The 16,407-nt window shown below is 46.7% G+C and overlaps 1 protein-coding gene across 1 annotated transcript in view; it reads right to left on the reverse strand.

The window, feature by feature from the left end:
• LOC131947773 (von Willebrand factor D and EGF domain-containing protein) overlaps positions 1-16,407 on the reverse strand; it is a 92,136-nt gene that overhangs the window by 19,182 nt on the left and 56,547 nt on the right. The window lies entirely within an intron of this gene.

Raw genomic sequence — 16,407 nt, forward strand, 5'->3', positions numbered from 1 at the left:
TTAAACAGTAACGCTAATTTTAGAGAAAATGTTGTTGTTCTTTGTTGTTTAAAGTCCATTTTCAGAGAAAATATTGGAAAGTTCGAAAAGTATGACTAAATGGGAATTAGAGCTACAGAGGTTCCATGAACAGTATATCTCATAATTTATATTACACTAGCCGTCCCGGTCAGGCCCTGCTCTGGCTTCTGTGAAAAACCTTTCTGTTAAAGACCATCACCTGTGTGTTTAGTAATCATCATAAACCCGGCATTGCCCACCCAAACCACAACCAACCAAAACCAAAACAACAAAACGCAAACATAACGCTAACACAATTACAATTACAAACGAAAACAAAAACAACAAACCCAACAACAACCACAAACACCAATACAAACACAAAGAAAAAACAAACAAAAAAGCAAACGAAAACAAAAACCTAACAACAAACCCAACCACAACCACAAACACCAATACCAACCAATAACAACACAAAAAAAAAACGAAAAAGCAAACAAAAACAAACCAAATCCAAACGCAAAACCAACCAAAAACACAAATACAAACCCAAACAAAAAAACACAAACAAAAACGAAAAAAGAAAGAACAAAAACGAACCAAATCAAACCGCAACCACTAACGCAAACCCAACGGAATCGCCTGTTTTAGCTTAATAAACGACTATAGTACCCCAACTTATTCATAGTCTTTTGCACTCACTTAAACGAACGCGCCTGTTTCAATTTAATGAACAATTTTAATACTCCAAGCTTATCCGTAAAATACCTACAACATTTGCACTCGTTCAATCCCCGCTAATTATGTAATTGTTTTTTTTCCCAACACCAAAACAAAGTAATAAAAAGTAAATTCTTTTCCACTAATGCCATGGTTTTATAAAGGGAAGTAACTGTGTTTTCCTAATTTATCAAAGGGAAGTAAGTGTTATAGGACTAAATAAAAACATAATTAGAATTTTTGTAAAAGATGATATTTTTTTAAAACTTGTGTTTAATGAATATGCCGACAATTATTACTATCAGTTTGAAAAATGAAAATTATTTCCCAACACTTTCAATAGTAATTTTTTAACTCATAAATTTAGACAAATGCGCACGATAATAGTCTAACACTTTAATCCATTAAAGTATGTCAACGACAAACATATTTATTTTTACATACAGAATTGAGCTTTATATATTAGATTGACTTTTAAAATTAATTAACTTATTTCAATTACTGATACGTACCTTATTAACAACGTAATTTTTTACAGAAACAAATGCTATACTTCGTCATTTTCAGTTTATGTTTAAAATAGTATACAATTGTTTGAAACATAATTATTTTTAAAAAGTTACCTCCCTTGAAACTTGAACAAATGAAGTATGTCTTTGTTTATTTTCTCACAAACAATTGTTTATAAGAAAATACGTCTCTGGACAAATCTATCGTCCCACTTGGTTTTTTTTTCGACGAGAAATAATGTTTCTTTGTTATCCTCCGGGGTCGGTCTACGATCTCACAAAATATTAGGGAGATCGTTCGTCAACTTATTTATATATATTTTATAAAATGAGAATTTCACTCGCGGTCACTTTTTAGCCCTCGTCGAGTGCTTTGAGTCTGACCAACAGTTTTTCCATACAGCCTATAGAGGTGCATGCAAAAAAAATGGCCAGACAAATAGAGGTTGAGTATCCTAAAATTTATGTTGAAATTACCCTGTTTTTCCCATAAAATACAAAGATTATATAGGGAATTACGATTGGTCATTTTTGACCCATTTCAAGATTGTTCCCGGACATGGCGAGTTTTTTGTGACATCCCTAGGTGTTCTCCTACCACATCATAAAATATCAAGGGTGGTCGTTCGGTAAGAAAGTTTTTCGTTATATAGCTCAAATAGGAGATTTTCACTCGCGGTCATGTTTTAGCCCTCGTCGAGGGTTTGAGTCAAACCGACAGATTTGCCTAAAGCACAAGCTATTTACCTAGGAGCATGCTAAAAATTAGCCAGATATACTGAGTTTAAGTACCCTAAATTCCGCGTTGAAATGATCCTCAGTATTTCCCATATAATACAAAGATTATAAAGGAAAATACGACTGGGCAGTTTTGACCCATTTGCAGATTTTTCCCAGATATACCGAGTTTTTTATCACACCCCTAGGTGTTCTCCTACCACCTCACAAAATATCAAGGGGGGTCGTTCGGCAAGAACGTTATAGCTCAAATAAGATTTTCAATCGTGGTCATCTTTTAGCCCTCGTCGAGGGTTTTGATTCAAACCGACAAATTTCCTAAAAGGCCAAGCCATTTACCTAAGAGCATGCAAAAAATGAGCCAGATATACTAACATCCGCTTTGAAATGACCCTGTTTTTTTTTCTATAAAATACAAAGATTATATAGAGAAATACAACTGGTCAGTTTTGACCCCTTTACGAAGTTTTTCTAAATGAGCCGAGTTTTTGGTGACATCCCTATGTGTTCTCCTACCACGTCACAAAATATCAAGGGGGGTCGTTCGGCAAGATTTGTTTTTGTTATATAGCTCAAATAAAGAGATTTTCACTCGCGGTCATGTTGTAGCCCTGGTCGAGGGCTTTGAGTCAAACCGACAGTTTTCTCTAAAGGCCAAGCCATTTACCTAGGAGCATGCAAAAAATTAGCCAGATATACAGAGTTTAAGTACCCTAAAATCCGCTTTGAAATGACCCTCGGTTTTTCCCATAAAATACAAAGAGTATATAGAGAAATACAACTGGTCAGTTTTGACCCATTTCCCGATTTTTCCCGGACATGACGAGTTTTTTTTTCGACATCCCTATGCGTTCTCCTACCACCTCACAAAATTTCAAGGGGGGGGGGGGTCGTCGGGCAAACGTTTTTATATATTATTTTCGGGCTTTGACCGTAACATATATATATATATGTTACGGTCAAAGCCCGAAGTCGGCCAATGCTAGGATTGGCCGGCCAATCCGCGCATTGGCCAATATCGCCTCCCATAGGTCGGTCAAAGTCTGAAACTTTGCTTGATTTCGGCCTTTGGCCGGCCAATCCGCAGACTGGCCATGGTCGACCGGCCAATCCGCGCATTGGCCAATATCGCCTCCCATAGAAGATCATCTGGACGACCGGCCAAAGTCCGAATTAGAAGATCATGAGCAGATTTTGGGTTTTTTTTTATGCCGTAAGGATCATGAAATTAAGTCTTTATTGATTATTAATTAAAGTAAATGACAGAAACATTCAAATTTTTTATTGTACTATAGTCTCAATCTATCAATTTCATCATTTGTTAAAACAAGTTGAACTTCATTTAGAATTACATAGCAGCTTGTTATTTTTACACTTGCAGCGATTTGTAGTGCACTTAGTTGTGCAATTGCAGCGAGTGTAGCCTTGGCCCCCAGTCAATAATTGTGAAGATGCGATGGTTCGTAGTGATTTTTCCTCAGTGCCAGCTGCAATGACGCTTCGGGGATCACCGTGATCTCTGTTAACATCTGGAAAACGGATGCATACATGGTCACCCACTTCACCATCTTAAAATTTTGTATTTGATGTTTTAAGCATCTTAGTACCTTGAGTTTGCAAGCCAGTATGAGCTGCTGATCTGTGTCCCATGATGTCTTGTTTGTTGTGACACAATCTGCAGGTAATGTTCCCTCCGTACCCTTCGTCTGCTTCATTGGGTATTCCACACATAGCATGGACATCGTTGCCACAGGATCCAAAAGAATGAGCTGCACTAAAATGTTTTTCACAAACTATATAGAATCTGTTGGCCACGTTCCGCCACGGCAGCATATGTGTTAACTGAGGATGTCGTTGCATTTATGGCAACCTCCATTTCTTGTTCAATGTTCTCAAGATCTTCCTCAGTAATTATTTTATCGAGAGCCCATATATGGAAACTAACATGGATTTACATTTTTTTCTTTTGACATCCATCTGCTATGTTTGTCTCATGGTCTGACGGCCCTTTTGATCCATGTCGCCTTGCATATAGAATGCTATACAAACAAGAGCTAAACAATACGTTACAATGAAAACGCACCCAGAATAATGAAAATGCGATCACAACTTAGTCTGGATAGAACATTGGCCAGGACATCCCGGCCAGTGCGCGCATTGGCCAGCCAATGTACGAAATACGATCTTAGTGCTAAGTTTTTCGGGCTTTGGCCAAGAGAGCCGGCCAATGCGCGGATTGGCCGGCCAATCCGAGCTTTGGCCGCACTTCGGGCTTTGACCGTAACATATATATATATATATATATATATATATATATATATATATATATATATATATATATATATATATATATATATATATATATATATATATATATATATATATATTCGCCACAAAAAGATGTGCCTGTAATTTATACAATTTTGAAATTGTAAGTCCCTAAAATAACTGGGGACACCTGTCGTTTTGGGGATTTATGGAAGGGGTGGGGTCTAACAATCCCCATCCAGAATATACCACTGGCTGTTGATGTTTAACCTCCACATCAGAGTTTCCTCCAGACATCTCTTCGGGGGGGGGGGCGAAAAAATTCTACCTCCTCCCGAACGAAATGAAATTTATATAATTTATATAGAAAATATATACTTTTAACAGTGTCCACCCCCCCCCCCCCCACGAAGAAAGTCTACCGCCCCCCTGAAACTGAAAATTTCAAGTGCCCCCCCCCCCCCCCCAGGAGAAAAAAGTCTGGAAGAAACACTGCTCCACATAGCAGTCTGATTTCTGTACTGTTTTCCGTATTCTACAGCGTTAAGTTATATGCTAAAGTTTCGCAAAATGTAGATCTAGGTTTTAATTAACGGTCAATTCTTTCTGGAAAAAGATGTTCCTAGTGGACATTTATTATATGGCATAGCTCCGTACTAACGTTAAGATTTTAAATACTGAGAATATGACCAGTGGTGATTGTGAGATGTTGTTTAAGCAAAAGCTGAGCACTGCGTGGTCGGATGGTAGAATGCACGACTGCTAACTCGTAAGTCGCGAGTGTGGATCCCGAGCATGAGTCAGTAGGACGATGATGAAGTCCACCCAGCCTTAATGGGTACCTAACTCGTGTTAGGGAAAGTAATGGCGGCTGTCCGTACAGACAACACTATACCTACACATACCGAGGTCACAGAGATCGGTAAACTATACTTTTAAAAAACTTGTGGTAATGCTTTAGGATAATTAATTAATTTCATAAACATGATACTGCGTAATACAATGGAGGAGAACCCTAAATTCACATTCTTATTCAATGAACTTTTTTTAAATATTAAAATATGGCAGTTATTCTGTAATCTTTATAGCGCATGTGTGTTTGTATGTAATTCGTTTGGTTCACTCAGATAGCATATCAAAATTCGTGTATGCAGTAGCGTAGCTACCGTAAAGCTAGCGTAAGCAAGGCATAGGGGCCCGAGGCAAATAGTGGCCCTTTTCCCTCTTTAAAAAAAAAATTTCCATTGAAATTTTAATATTTGTTTTATGTAGATAATTTTAAAAGGAAAATGAAGTACAGTTTCTTTTCTTCTCTAGAAAAATTAAAAGTTCCAAAAAGTCACTCAGTCCTATCTTACTGCACCGACGGTGGCATTCAATGTTTTTTTTTTTCCCAGACATTTTTCTAGCAGGGTACCTGAAAGAAACTCTTAAATTTAGGAAGGTTTCTGGCATTACATTTTTATTTTATTTCGGATGTCGGGGACCCAGCAGTAAGGCCGTGCGGTTTGCCACCCAGATTTTTCCATCGTCTTAGCATCTGGGGTCTGTTGATTGGGTGTCCGGTGCAGCAGGTCAGCGTTACCACTTAATTAGCGGGCAAATTGGAGAGGCGCTTCAACCGGCACCCCGGCGGTCGTGTAACCCGATGAATAAGAATGTCCTCCATTGCATCAGCAGTAGTAAAAGTTGGTCGCCTCAAGACAGCCAGCGGCTCCCTGAGTGCAAGGAATCCGTTGATTGCGAGTCCTGCATGGGTACTGCTCAGTGGCGTCGCTAGGTCGGGTTTCACCCGGTGCGGCACTTCGTGGTGTCACCCCCCCCCCCCATCAAGAAACAAAGTGTATATATATATATGTATATATATATATATATATATATATATATATATATATATATATATATATATATATATATATACAAATTTATATATATATATGTATATATAGACTGTGTGTGTTGGCATAATATAATTTAAATATATGCCGCATACGTGCACATGTATGTGTATACGTTTCATGACTGCAGACTTAATAGTAACGATGTTTATCGTAAGGTAAAGTCCAAGGATGGTATAGTCCAGTGATGGTGACTTTCTGTTCTGGTAAAGTCCCAGGATAGTATAGTCCAGTGATGGTGACTTTCTGCTCTGGTAAAGTCCCCGGATGGTGGCGAAGACAATAGGTAGTTGGTGTTGGTGTATAACAATGGCCTGTTTGTGCCCTCACACAGTAGGTTGGTGGTGCCCTCACACAGTAGGTTGGTGGTGCCCTCACACAGTAGGTTGGTGGTGCCCTCACACAGGTAGTTTGGTGGTGCCCTCACACACAGTAGGTTGGTGGTGCCCTCACACAGTAGGTTGGTGGTGCCCTCACACAGTAGGTTTGTGGTGCCCTCACACAGTAGGTTGGTGGTGCCCTCACACAGTAGGTTGGTGGTGCCCTCACACAGTAGGTTGGTGGTGCCCTCACACAGGTAGTTTGGTGGTGCCCTCACACACAGTAGGTTGGTGGTGCCCTCACACAGTAGGTTGGTGATGCCCTCACACAGTAGGTTGGTGGTGCCCTCACACAGTAGGTTGGTGGTGCCCTCACACAGTAGGTTGGTGGTGCCCTCACACAGTAGGTGGTGATGCCCTCACACAGTAGTTTGGTGGTGCCCTCACACAGTAGGTTGGTGGTGCCCTCACACAGTAGGTTGGTGGTGCCCTCACACAGTAGGTGGTGATGCCCTCACACAGAAGTTTGGTGGTGCCCTCACACAGTAGGTTGGTGCTGCCCTCACACAGTAGGTTGGTGGTGCCCTCACACAGTAGGTTGGTGGTGCCCTCACACAGTAGGTTGGTGCTGCCCTCACACAGTAGGTTGGTGGTGCCCTCACACAGTAGGTTGGTGGTGCCCTCACACAGTAGGTTGGTGGTGCCCTCACACAGTAGGTTGGTGGTGCCCTCACACAGTAGGTTGGTGGTGCCCTCACACAGGTAGTTTGGTGGTGCCCTCACACACAGTAGGTTGGTGGTGCCCTCACACAGTAGGTTGGTGATGCCCTCACACAGTAGGTTGGTGGTGCCCTCACACAGTAGGTTGGTGGTGCCCTCACACAGTAGGTTGGTGGTGCCCTCACACAGTAGGTGGTGATGCCCTCACACAGTAGTTTGGTGGTGCCCTCACACAGTAGGTTGGTGGTGCCCTCACACAGTAGGTTGGTGGTGCCCTCACACAGTAGGTGGTGATGCCCTCACACAGAAGTTTGGTGGTGCCCTCACACAGTAGGTTGGTGCTGCCCTCACACAGTAGGTTGGTGGTGCCCTCACACAGTAGGTTGGTGGTGCCCTCACACAGTAGGTTGGTGGTGCCCTCACACAGTAGGTTGGTGGTGCCCTCACACAGTAGGTTGGTGGTGCCCTCACACAGTAGGTGGTGATGCCCTCACACAGTAGTTTGATGGTGCCCTCACACAGTAGGTTAGTGCTGCCCTCACACAGTAGGTTGGTGGTGCCCTCACACAGTAGGTTGGTGGTGCCCTCACACAGTAGGTTGGTGGTGCCCTCACACAGTAGGTTGGTGGTGCCCTCACACAGTAGGTGGTGATGCCCTCACACAGTAGGTTGGTGGTGCCCTCACACAGTAGGTCGGTGGTGCCCTCACACAGTAGGTTTGTGGTGCCATCACACAGTAGGTTGGTGGTGCCCTCACACAGTAGGTTGGTGGTGCCCTCACACAGTAGGTTGGTGGTGCCCTCACACAGTAGGTGGTGATGCCCTCACACAGTAGGTTGGTGGCGCCCTCACACAGTAGGTTGGTGGTGCCCTCACACAGTAGGTTGGTGGTGCCCTCACACAGTAGGTTGGTGGTGCCCTCACACAGTAGGTCGGTGGTGCCCTCACACAGTAGGTTTGTGGTGCCCTCACACAGTAGGTTGGTGGTGCCCTCACACAGGTAGTTTGGTGGTGCCCTCACACACAGTAGGTTGGTGGTGCCCTCACACAGTAGGTTTGTGGTGCCCTCACACAGTAGGTTGGTGGTGCCCTCACACAGTAGGTTGGTGGTGCCCTCACACAGGTAGGTTGGTGGTGCCCTCACACAGTAGGTTGGTGGTGCCCTCACACAGTAGGTTGGTGGTGCCCTCACACAGTAGGTTGGTGGTGCCCTCACACAGTAGGTCGGTGGTGCCCTCACACAGTAGGTTTGTGGTGCCCTCACACAGTAGGTTGTAGGTGCCCTCACACAGGTAGTTTGGTGGTGCCCTCACACACAGTAGGTTGGTGGTGCCCTCACACAGTAGGTTTGTGGTGCCCTCACACAGTAGGTTGGTGGTGCCCTCACACAGTAGTTGGTGGTGCCCTCACACAGGTAGGTTGGTGGTGCCCTCACACAGTAGGTTGGTGGTGCCCTCACACACAGTAGGTTGGTGGTGCCCTCACACAGTAGGTTGGTGGTGCCCTCACACAGTAGGTTGGTGGTGCCCTCACACAGTAGGTTGGTGGTGCCCTCACACAGTAGGTGGTGATGCCCTCACACAGTAGTTTGGTGGTGCCCTCACACAGTAGGTTGGTGGTGCCCTCACACAGTAGGTTGGTGGTGCCCTCACACAGTAGGTGGTGATGCCCTCACACAGAAGTTTGGTGGTGCCCTCACACAGTAGGTTGGTGCTGCCCTCACACAGTAGGTTGGTGGTGCCCTCACACAGTAGGTTGGTGGTGCCCTCACACAGTAGGTTGGTGGTGCCCTCACACAGTAGGTTGGTGGTGCCCTCACACAGTAGGTTGGTGGTGCCCTCACACAGTAGGTGGTGATGCCCTCACACAGAAGTTTGGTGGTGCCCTCACACAGTAGGTTGGTGCTGCCCTCACACAGTAGGTTGGTGGTGCCCTCACACAGTAGGTTTGTGGTGCCCTCACACAGTAGGTTGGTGGTGCCCTCACACAGTAGGTTGGTGGTGCCCTCACACAGTAGGTCGGTGGTGCCCTCACACAGTAGGTTGGTGGTGCCCTCACACAGTAGGTTAGTGCTGCCCTCACACAGTAGGTTGGTGGTGCCCTCACACAGTAGGTTGGTGGTGCCCTCACACAGTAGGTTGGTGGTGCCCTCACAAAGTAGGTTGGTGGTGCCCTCACACAGTAGGTGGTGATGCCCTCACACAGTAGGTTGGTGGTGCCCTCACACAGTAGGTCGGTGGTGCCCTCACACAGTAGGTTTGTGGTGCCATCACACAGTAGGTTGGTGGTGCCCTCACACAGTAGGTTGGTGGTGCCCTCACACAGTAGGTTGGTGGTGCCCTCACACAGTAGGTGGTGATGCCCTCACACAGTAGGTTGGTGGTGCCCTCACACAGTAGGTCGGTGGTGCCCTCACACAGTAGGTTGGTGGTGCCCTCACACAGTAGGTTGGTGGTGCCCTCACACAGTAGGTGGTGATGCCCTCACACAGTAGGTTGGTGGCGCCCTCACACAGTAGGTTGGTGATGCCCTCACACAGTAGGTGGTGATGCCCTCACACAGTAGGTTGGTGGTGCCCTCACACAGTAGGTTTGTGGTGCCCTCACACAGTAGGTTGGTGGTGCCCCCTCACACAGTAGGTTGGTGGTGCCCTCACACAGTAGGTTTGTGGTGCCATCACACAGTAGGTTGGTGGTGCCCTTACACAGTAGGTGGTGATGCCCTCACACAGTAGGTTGGTGGTGCCCTCACACAGTAGGTTGGTGGTGCCCTCACACAGTAGGTCGGTGGTGCCCTCACACAGTAGGTTTGTGGTGCCATCACACAGTAGGTTGGTGGTGCCCTCACACAGTAGGTTGGTGGTGCCCTCACACAGTAGGTGGTGATGCCCTCACACAGTAGTTTGGTGGTGCCCTCACACAGTAGGTTGGTGGTGCCCTCACACAGTAGGTTGGTGGTGCCCTCACACAGTAGATGGTGATGCCCTCACACAGAAGTTTGGTGGTGCCCTCACACAGTAGGTTGGTGCTGCCCTCACACAGTAGGTTGGTGGTGCCCTCACACAGTAGGTTGGTGGTGCCCTCACACAGTAGGTTGGTGGTGCCCTCACACAGTAGGTTGGTGGTGCCCTCACACAGTAGGTTGGTGGTGCCCTCACACAGTAGGTGGTGATGCCCTCACACAGTAGTTTGATGGTGCCCTCACACAGTAGGTTAGTGCTGCCCTCACACAGTAGGTTGGTGGTGCCCTCACACAGTAGGTTGGTGGTGCCCTCACACAGTAGGTTGGTGGTGCCCTCACACAGTAGGTTGGTGGTGCCCTCACACAGTAGGTGGTGATGCCCTCACACAGTAGGTTGGTGGTGCCCTCACACAGTAGGTCGGTGGTGCCCTCACACAGTAGGTTTGTGGTGCCATCACACAGTAGGTTGGTGGTGCCCTCACACAGTAGGTTGGTGGTGCCCTCACACAGTAGGTTGGTGGTGCCCTCACACAGTAGGTGGTGATGCCCTCACACAGTAGGTTGGTGGCGCCCTCACACAGTAGGTTGGTGGTGCCCTCACACAGTAGGTTGGTGGTGCCCTCACACAGTAGGTTGGTGGTGCCCTCACACAGTAGGTCGGTGATGCCCTCACACAGTAGGTTTGTGGTGCCCTCACACAGTAGGTTGGTGGTGCCCTCACACAGGTAGTTTGGTGGTGCCCTCACACACAGTAGGTTGGTGGTGCCCTCACACAGTAGGTTTGTGGTGCCCTCACACAGTAGGTTGGTGGTGCCCTCACACAGTAGGTTGGTGGTGCCCTCACACAGGTAGGTTGGTGGTGCCCTCACACAGTAGGTTGGTGGTGCCCTCACACAGTAGGTTGGTGGTGCCCTCACACAGTAGGTTGGTGGTGCCCTCACACAGTAGGTCGGTGGTGCCCTCACACAGTAGGTTTGTGGTGCCCTCACACAGTAGGTTGGTGGTGCCCTCACACAGGTAGTTTGGTGGTGCCCTCACACACAGTAGGTTGGTGGTGCCCTCACACAGTAGGTTTGTGGTGCCCTCACACAGTAGGTTGGTGGTGCCCTCACACAGTAGGTTGGTGGTGCCCTCACACAGGTAGGTTGGTGGTGCCCTCACACAGTAGGTGGTGATGCCCTCACACAGTAGTTTGGTGGTGCCCTCACACAGTAGGTTGGTGGTGCCCTCACACAGTAGGTTGGTGGTGCCCTCACACAGTAGGTGGTGATGCCCTCACACAGAAGTTTGGTGGTGCCCTCACACAGTAGGTTGGTGCTGCCCTCACACAGTAGGTTGGTGGTGCCCTCACACAGTAGGTTGGTGGTGCCCTCACACAGTAGGTTGGTGGTGCCCTCACACAGTAGGTTGGTGGTGCCCTCACACAGTAGGTTGGTGGTGCCCTCACACAGTAGGTGGTGATGCCCTCACACAGAAGTTTGGTGGTGCCCTCACACAGTAGGTTGGTGCTGCCCTCACACAGTAGGTTGGTGGTGCCCTCACACAGTAGGTTGGTGGTGCCCTCACACAGTAGGTTGGTGGTGCCCTCACACAGTAGGTTGGTGGTGCCCTCACACAGTAGGTCGGTGGTGCCCTCACACAGTAGGTTGGTGGTGCCCTCACACAGTAGGTTAGTGCTGCCCTCACACAGTAGGTTGGTGGTGCCCTCACACAGTAGGTTGGTGGTGCCCTCACACAGTAGGTTGGTGGTGCCCTCACACAGTAGGTTGGTGGTGCCCTCACACAGTAGGTGGTGATGCCCTCACACAGTAGGTTGGTGGTGCCCTCACACAGTAGGTCGGTGGTGCCCTCACACAGTAGGTTTGTGGTGCCATCACACAGTAGGTTGGTGGTGCCCTCACACAGTAGGTTGGTGGTGCCCTCACACAGTAGGTTGGTGGTGCCCTCACACAGTAGGTGGTGATGCCCTCACACAGTAGGTTGGTGGTGCCCTCACACAGTAGGTCGGTGGAGCCCTCACACAGTAGGTTGGTGGTGCCCTCACACAGTAGGTTGTTGCTGCCCTCACACAGTAGGTGGTGATGCCCTCACACAGTAGGTTGGTGGCGCCCTCACACAGTAGGTTGGTGATGCCCTCACACAGTAGGTGGTGATGCCCTCACACAGTAGGTTGGTGGTGCCCTCACACAGTAGGTTTGTGGTGCCCTCACACAGTAGGTTGGTGGTGCCCCCTCACACAGTAGGTTGGTGGTGCCCTCACACAGTAGGTTTGTGGTGCCATCACACAGTAGGTTGGTGGTGCCCTTACACAGTAGGTGGTGATGCCCTCACACAGTAGGTTGGTGGTGCCCTCACACAGTAGGTTGGTGGTGCCCTCACACAGTAGGTCGGTGGTGCCCTCACACAGTAGGTTTGTGGTGCCATCACACAGTAGGTTGGTGGTGCCCTCACACAGTAGGTTTGTGGTGCCATCACACAGTAGGTTGGTGGTGCCCTTACACAGTAGGTGGTGATGCCCTCACACAGTAGGTTGGTGGTGCCCTCACACAGTAGGTGGTGATGCCCTCACACAGTAGGTTGGTGGTGCCCTCACACAGTAGGTTGGCGGTGCCCTCAGACAGTAGGTTGGTAGTGCCTTCTGTTGCAGACCGGACTACGATGTTGCCGTCCGGTTGCTTAGTCGCCGGCCGATTACGTTGCTGACACTGGCTCGGGCGCTAGTCAATAAGGCCGTCGTTGTCTAGGGGTATTTAATTATTTTACCCGAGTCAGCTACAGTAAAGTAATCAACGGAACAGGAGACCTTCTTAGTTTGTGCTGTTTATTAATTCGCTGAATGCCTGTTCTGCTGAGCGAGGCTTCCCCTAACCGCTAACGTCGGGAGCACTTGTGCGAGAGAGAGAGAGAGAGAGAGACTAACTAACCTGCCTGTATTTATACCCCTGTTCTAACCCCCTAGCTATTCCCCCGGGACAATGAGCTCAAAATTTGTGACCTAACAAATTATCCCCCCTGGCGCTAACAACCCTGGCTACTGGTCAGTATAAAGGCTACTGTTGTCCTGTCAGAGTGGTCAGTCTCTTTGAACGTGTCACCTATACAGTCCATCCCTACTGTGTACCCTGTAATTATATAGTGAATAGGTGTTTGTGGAATTCTGACCCAACATACTCCCCATACCCAGAGCAAATTGGGCTTTGCTCTATTTGCCTAAAACTAAATACTAAACTACTATTGTAAATTTGCCTTCGCCCAGCAGATGATATATACATTCAACTAAACTGTGTATACATACATTACAATATACATAATAATATATAATGCATATATAGAAAAAAAAATATTAAAGAAAACAAACAAAACAAGCAAAGCTTAAAACAAAATCTACAACAGCAATTACCACATTTGATGAAAAAAAAAGAAATATATAGTCTATTTATACATATGTTGCAACCAACGTTCAATAGCTCACGCACCCACTCATTCACGCAAAATTAACTTCCTTGGAGCCAAGTAGAACAATTATAGAATTTCAAGTGTACTTGCATACTTTTTGTTTCTATTGCTATTAGTGACAACACATAGCGAGTCTAGCACTCACGCTTTCAAAATCCACCCTCTATTACTCATTCTCTCAATTCCCTTGATAGCATGTCAGCTACTATATTCTCTTTTCCTGGTATATGCTCTTTAGTAAACATAAATTCTTGTAACAATAGAGACCATTGAGTTAATCTAGAGTTGCTGTAACTACAGTTATTTAAATACTTCAAAGCTCGTTGGTCCGTTTGGAGTGTAAAGTGTACGTTGTTTAAGTACAGTGCTAACTTCCCCACTGCCCAGGTAATGGCCAAACATTCCCTCTCAATTGTTGAGTACCTCGTCTCTCGCGGTAGCAACTTCCTGCTGACATATTTGACGGGCCGTAGCACCCCATCTTTAGCCTGCAGTAGCACTGCGCCGATGCCGCGTGCTGAGGCGTCCGTCCTGTGTATAAACGGTTGGTCAATATCGGGCAGGACAAGGACAGGCTCTGAATTTAAGTGCTCCTTTATCAGCCCAAGAGCCCTGTTGCACTTCTCTGTCCAAACAACTTTCTCTGGTTTATCCCCCGCCAAAAGGTCAGTCAGCACCGCCTTAAGATTGCTGAAGTTGGGGATAAATTTGGAGTAATAGCTAATAAGGCCTACAAGTTGCCTCACTTGTCTCTTAGTTCTTGGGATGGCAATGATTAGAATTTTATCTATTTTACTTCTCTGAGGTGCCATTACTCCACTTCCCACTATATGACCGAGGAAACTTACCTGTTCAAATCATAGTTCTATTTTTGACGGTTTTACAGTTAATCTCGCTTCCCTTAATCTCCTAAATACTGCCTCTAAGCTTTTAACGTGTTCCCCCCAGCTGTCACTATAAATGCATATGTCGTCAAATAATGATACTACGTTCTCTAAACCTTTCAGAACTAAACGCATTAATCTGGCGAAGCTTGCAGGAGCGGTAGACAGACCAAAAGGGAGGTAATTAAAATGGTAAAGTCCCCGAGTCCCCAGATGTTGCAGACCGGACTACGATGTTGCCGTCCGGTTGTTTAGTCGCCGGCCGAATACGTTGCTGACACTGGCTCGGGCGCTAGTCAATAAGGCCGTCGTTGTCTAGGGGTATTTAATTATTTTACCCGAGTCAGCTACAGTAAAGTAATCAACGGAACAGGAGACCTTCTTAGTTTGTGCTGTTTATTAATTCGCTGAATGCCTGTTCTGCAGAGCGAGGCTTCCCCTAACCGCTAACGTCGGGAGCGCTTGTGCGAGAGAGAGAGAGAGAGAGAGACTAACTAACCTGCCTGTATTTATACCCCTGTTCTAACCCCCTAGCTATTCCCACGGGACAATGAGCTCAAAACTTGTGACCTAACAAATTATCCCCCCTCGCGCTAACAACTCTGGCTTCTGGTCAGTATAAAGGCTACTATTGTCCTGTCAGAGCAGTCAGTCTCTTTGAAAGGTTGAGGGGGGTGCAAATCGAAAGTTTGAGCGGGGGGGGGGGGTGCAAATCGAAAATCGAAAGTTTGAGGAGGGTGCAAATCGAAATCTGGTCGGGTTAGTAGTCTAGCAGTTTAGCGCTCAACCGCTAGGACACGCCGTCTGCTACTGTGTTTGGTTTCTTAAAAAAAATTAACTGTAAGCCTGTAACGTTTTTACAAAACTAATATAAATTAGTGGCGTAGTGAGGTCGGGTATCACCGGGTGCGGCACTTAATGGTGTCACCCCCAGAGGCGTAGCGACCCTTCCCGGGGACAAACTTTCAATTTTTGATTTGCACACCCCCCTCCAACTTTCGATTTGCACCTCTTAAAAGACTATTTAACACTCGAATTAATCACTCAAGTGGAATTATCATTTTTCTCTATATATTTTGCTATTTTTCGCCTTGGTGTCACCCCTCCCCCCTAAATGGTGTCACCCAGTGGGTTTGACCTGGAGACTTTTTTGAATTTATCAACCATGATCTTTTTGCCGACTCGACCACGCCTCCAACACATTTAAGGATACGTGTCAACTGGTTATGCGCCATTGAGGCCATTGACTCCGATTTCAGCCTGCTTTTCTTTTTGGATTTGCTTCCATAGCCGTTGTCCAACCAAAAACAAGCTACAAGGCAGCAGTTGTGGTGATTTTAGAGTTGTCTCTCCTAGAAGAGTGACTGTCCCCAGCTAACGAGCCCGAGGGTTGGAACTCTAGACTTTGCGGTTTAGTGTCCATGAGCTTTACCGACTCGTTCACGCCGACCCCTGGTATAAATACACAATCAGGACGTATAAAATACATAATGTAGAGAATATTTATATTATTGAAAACCCTCTATCTTTGGTAACATTTGATTCCTTCGTTTAACTCCCTTTGTAGCCTGACGGCTGACGAAAGGGACCCACTGATAATTTTTGCATAGGGGCCCAAAGATCCTATCTACGTCACTGCTTGTATGACGAGATTTGATACTTTTTTTTTACTTTCCATTTCAAGTGTTCAGTCGTTAATGCCGAAGTATTATGCGTTGACATACAAAAACCCGGAACTAGTGTTCTTTTATGATAGAGACAATAACGGATTGGCTGGCTGCAGTCTTAAAAACACTGACATATATTTAGTGGAGAAAAAAAAAGACATTTTTCTTTGGGGTGGGATGGGGGAGGGGGGGGGGGGGCACTTGAAATTCTCGGGAAAGGGGGCGGACTAAAATTTCTGGGGAGGCGAATAATGGGATAACCCCCT

This window comes from Physella acuta, unplaced genomic scaffold, assembly GCF_028476545.2.
Source record: "Physella acuta isolate Inbredline_101_S28 unplaced genomic scaffold, ASM2847654v3 ptg000607l, whole genome shotgun sequence".
NCBI classification, from domain to species: domain Eukaryota; kingdom Metazoa; phylum Mollusca; class Gastropoda; family Physidae; genus Physella; species Physella acuta.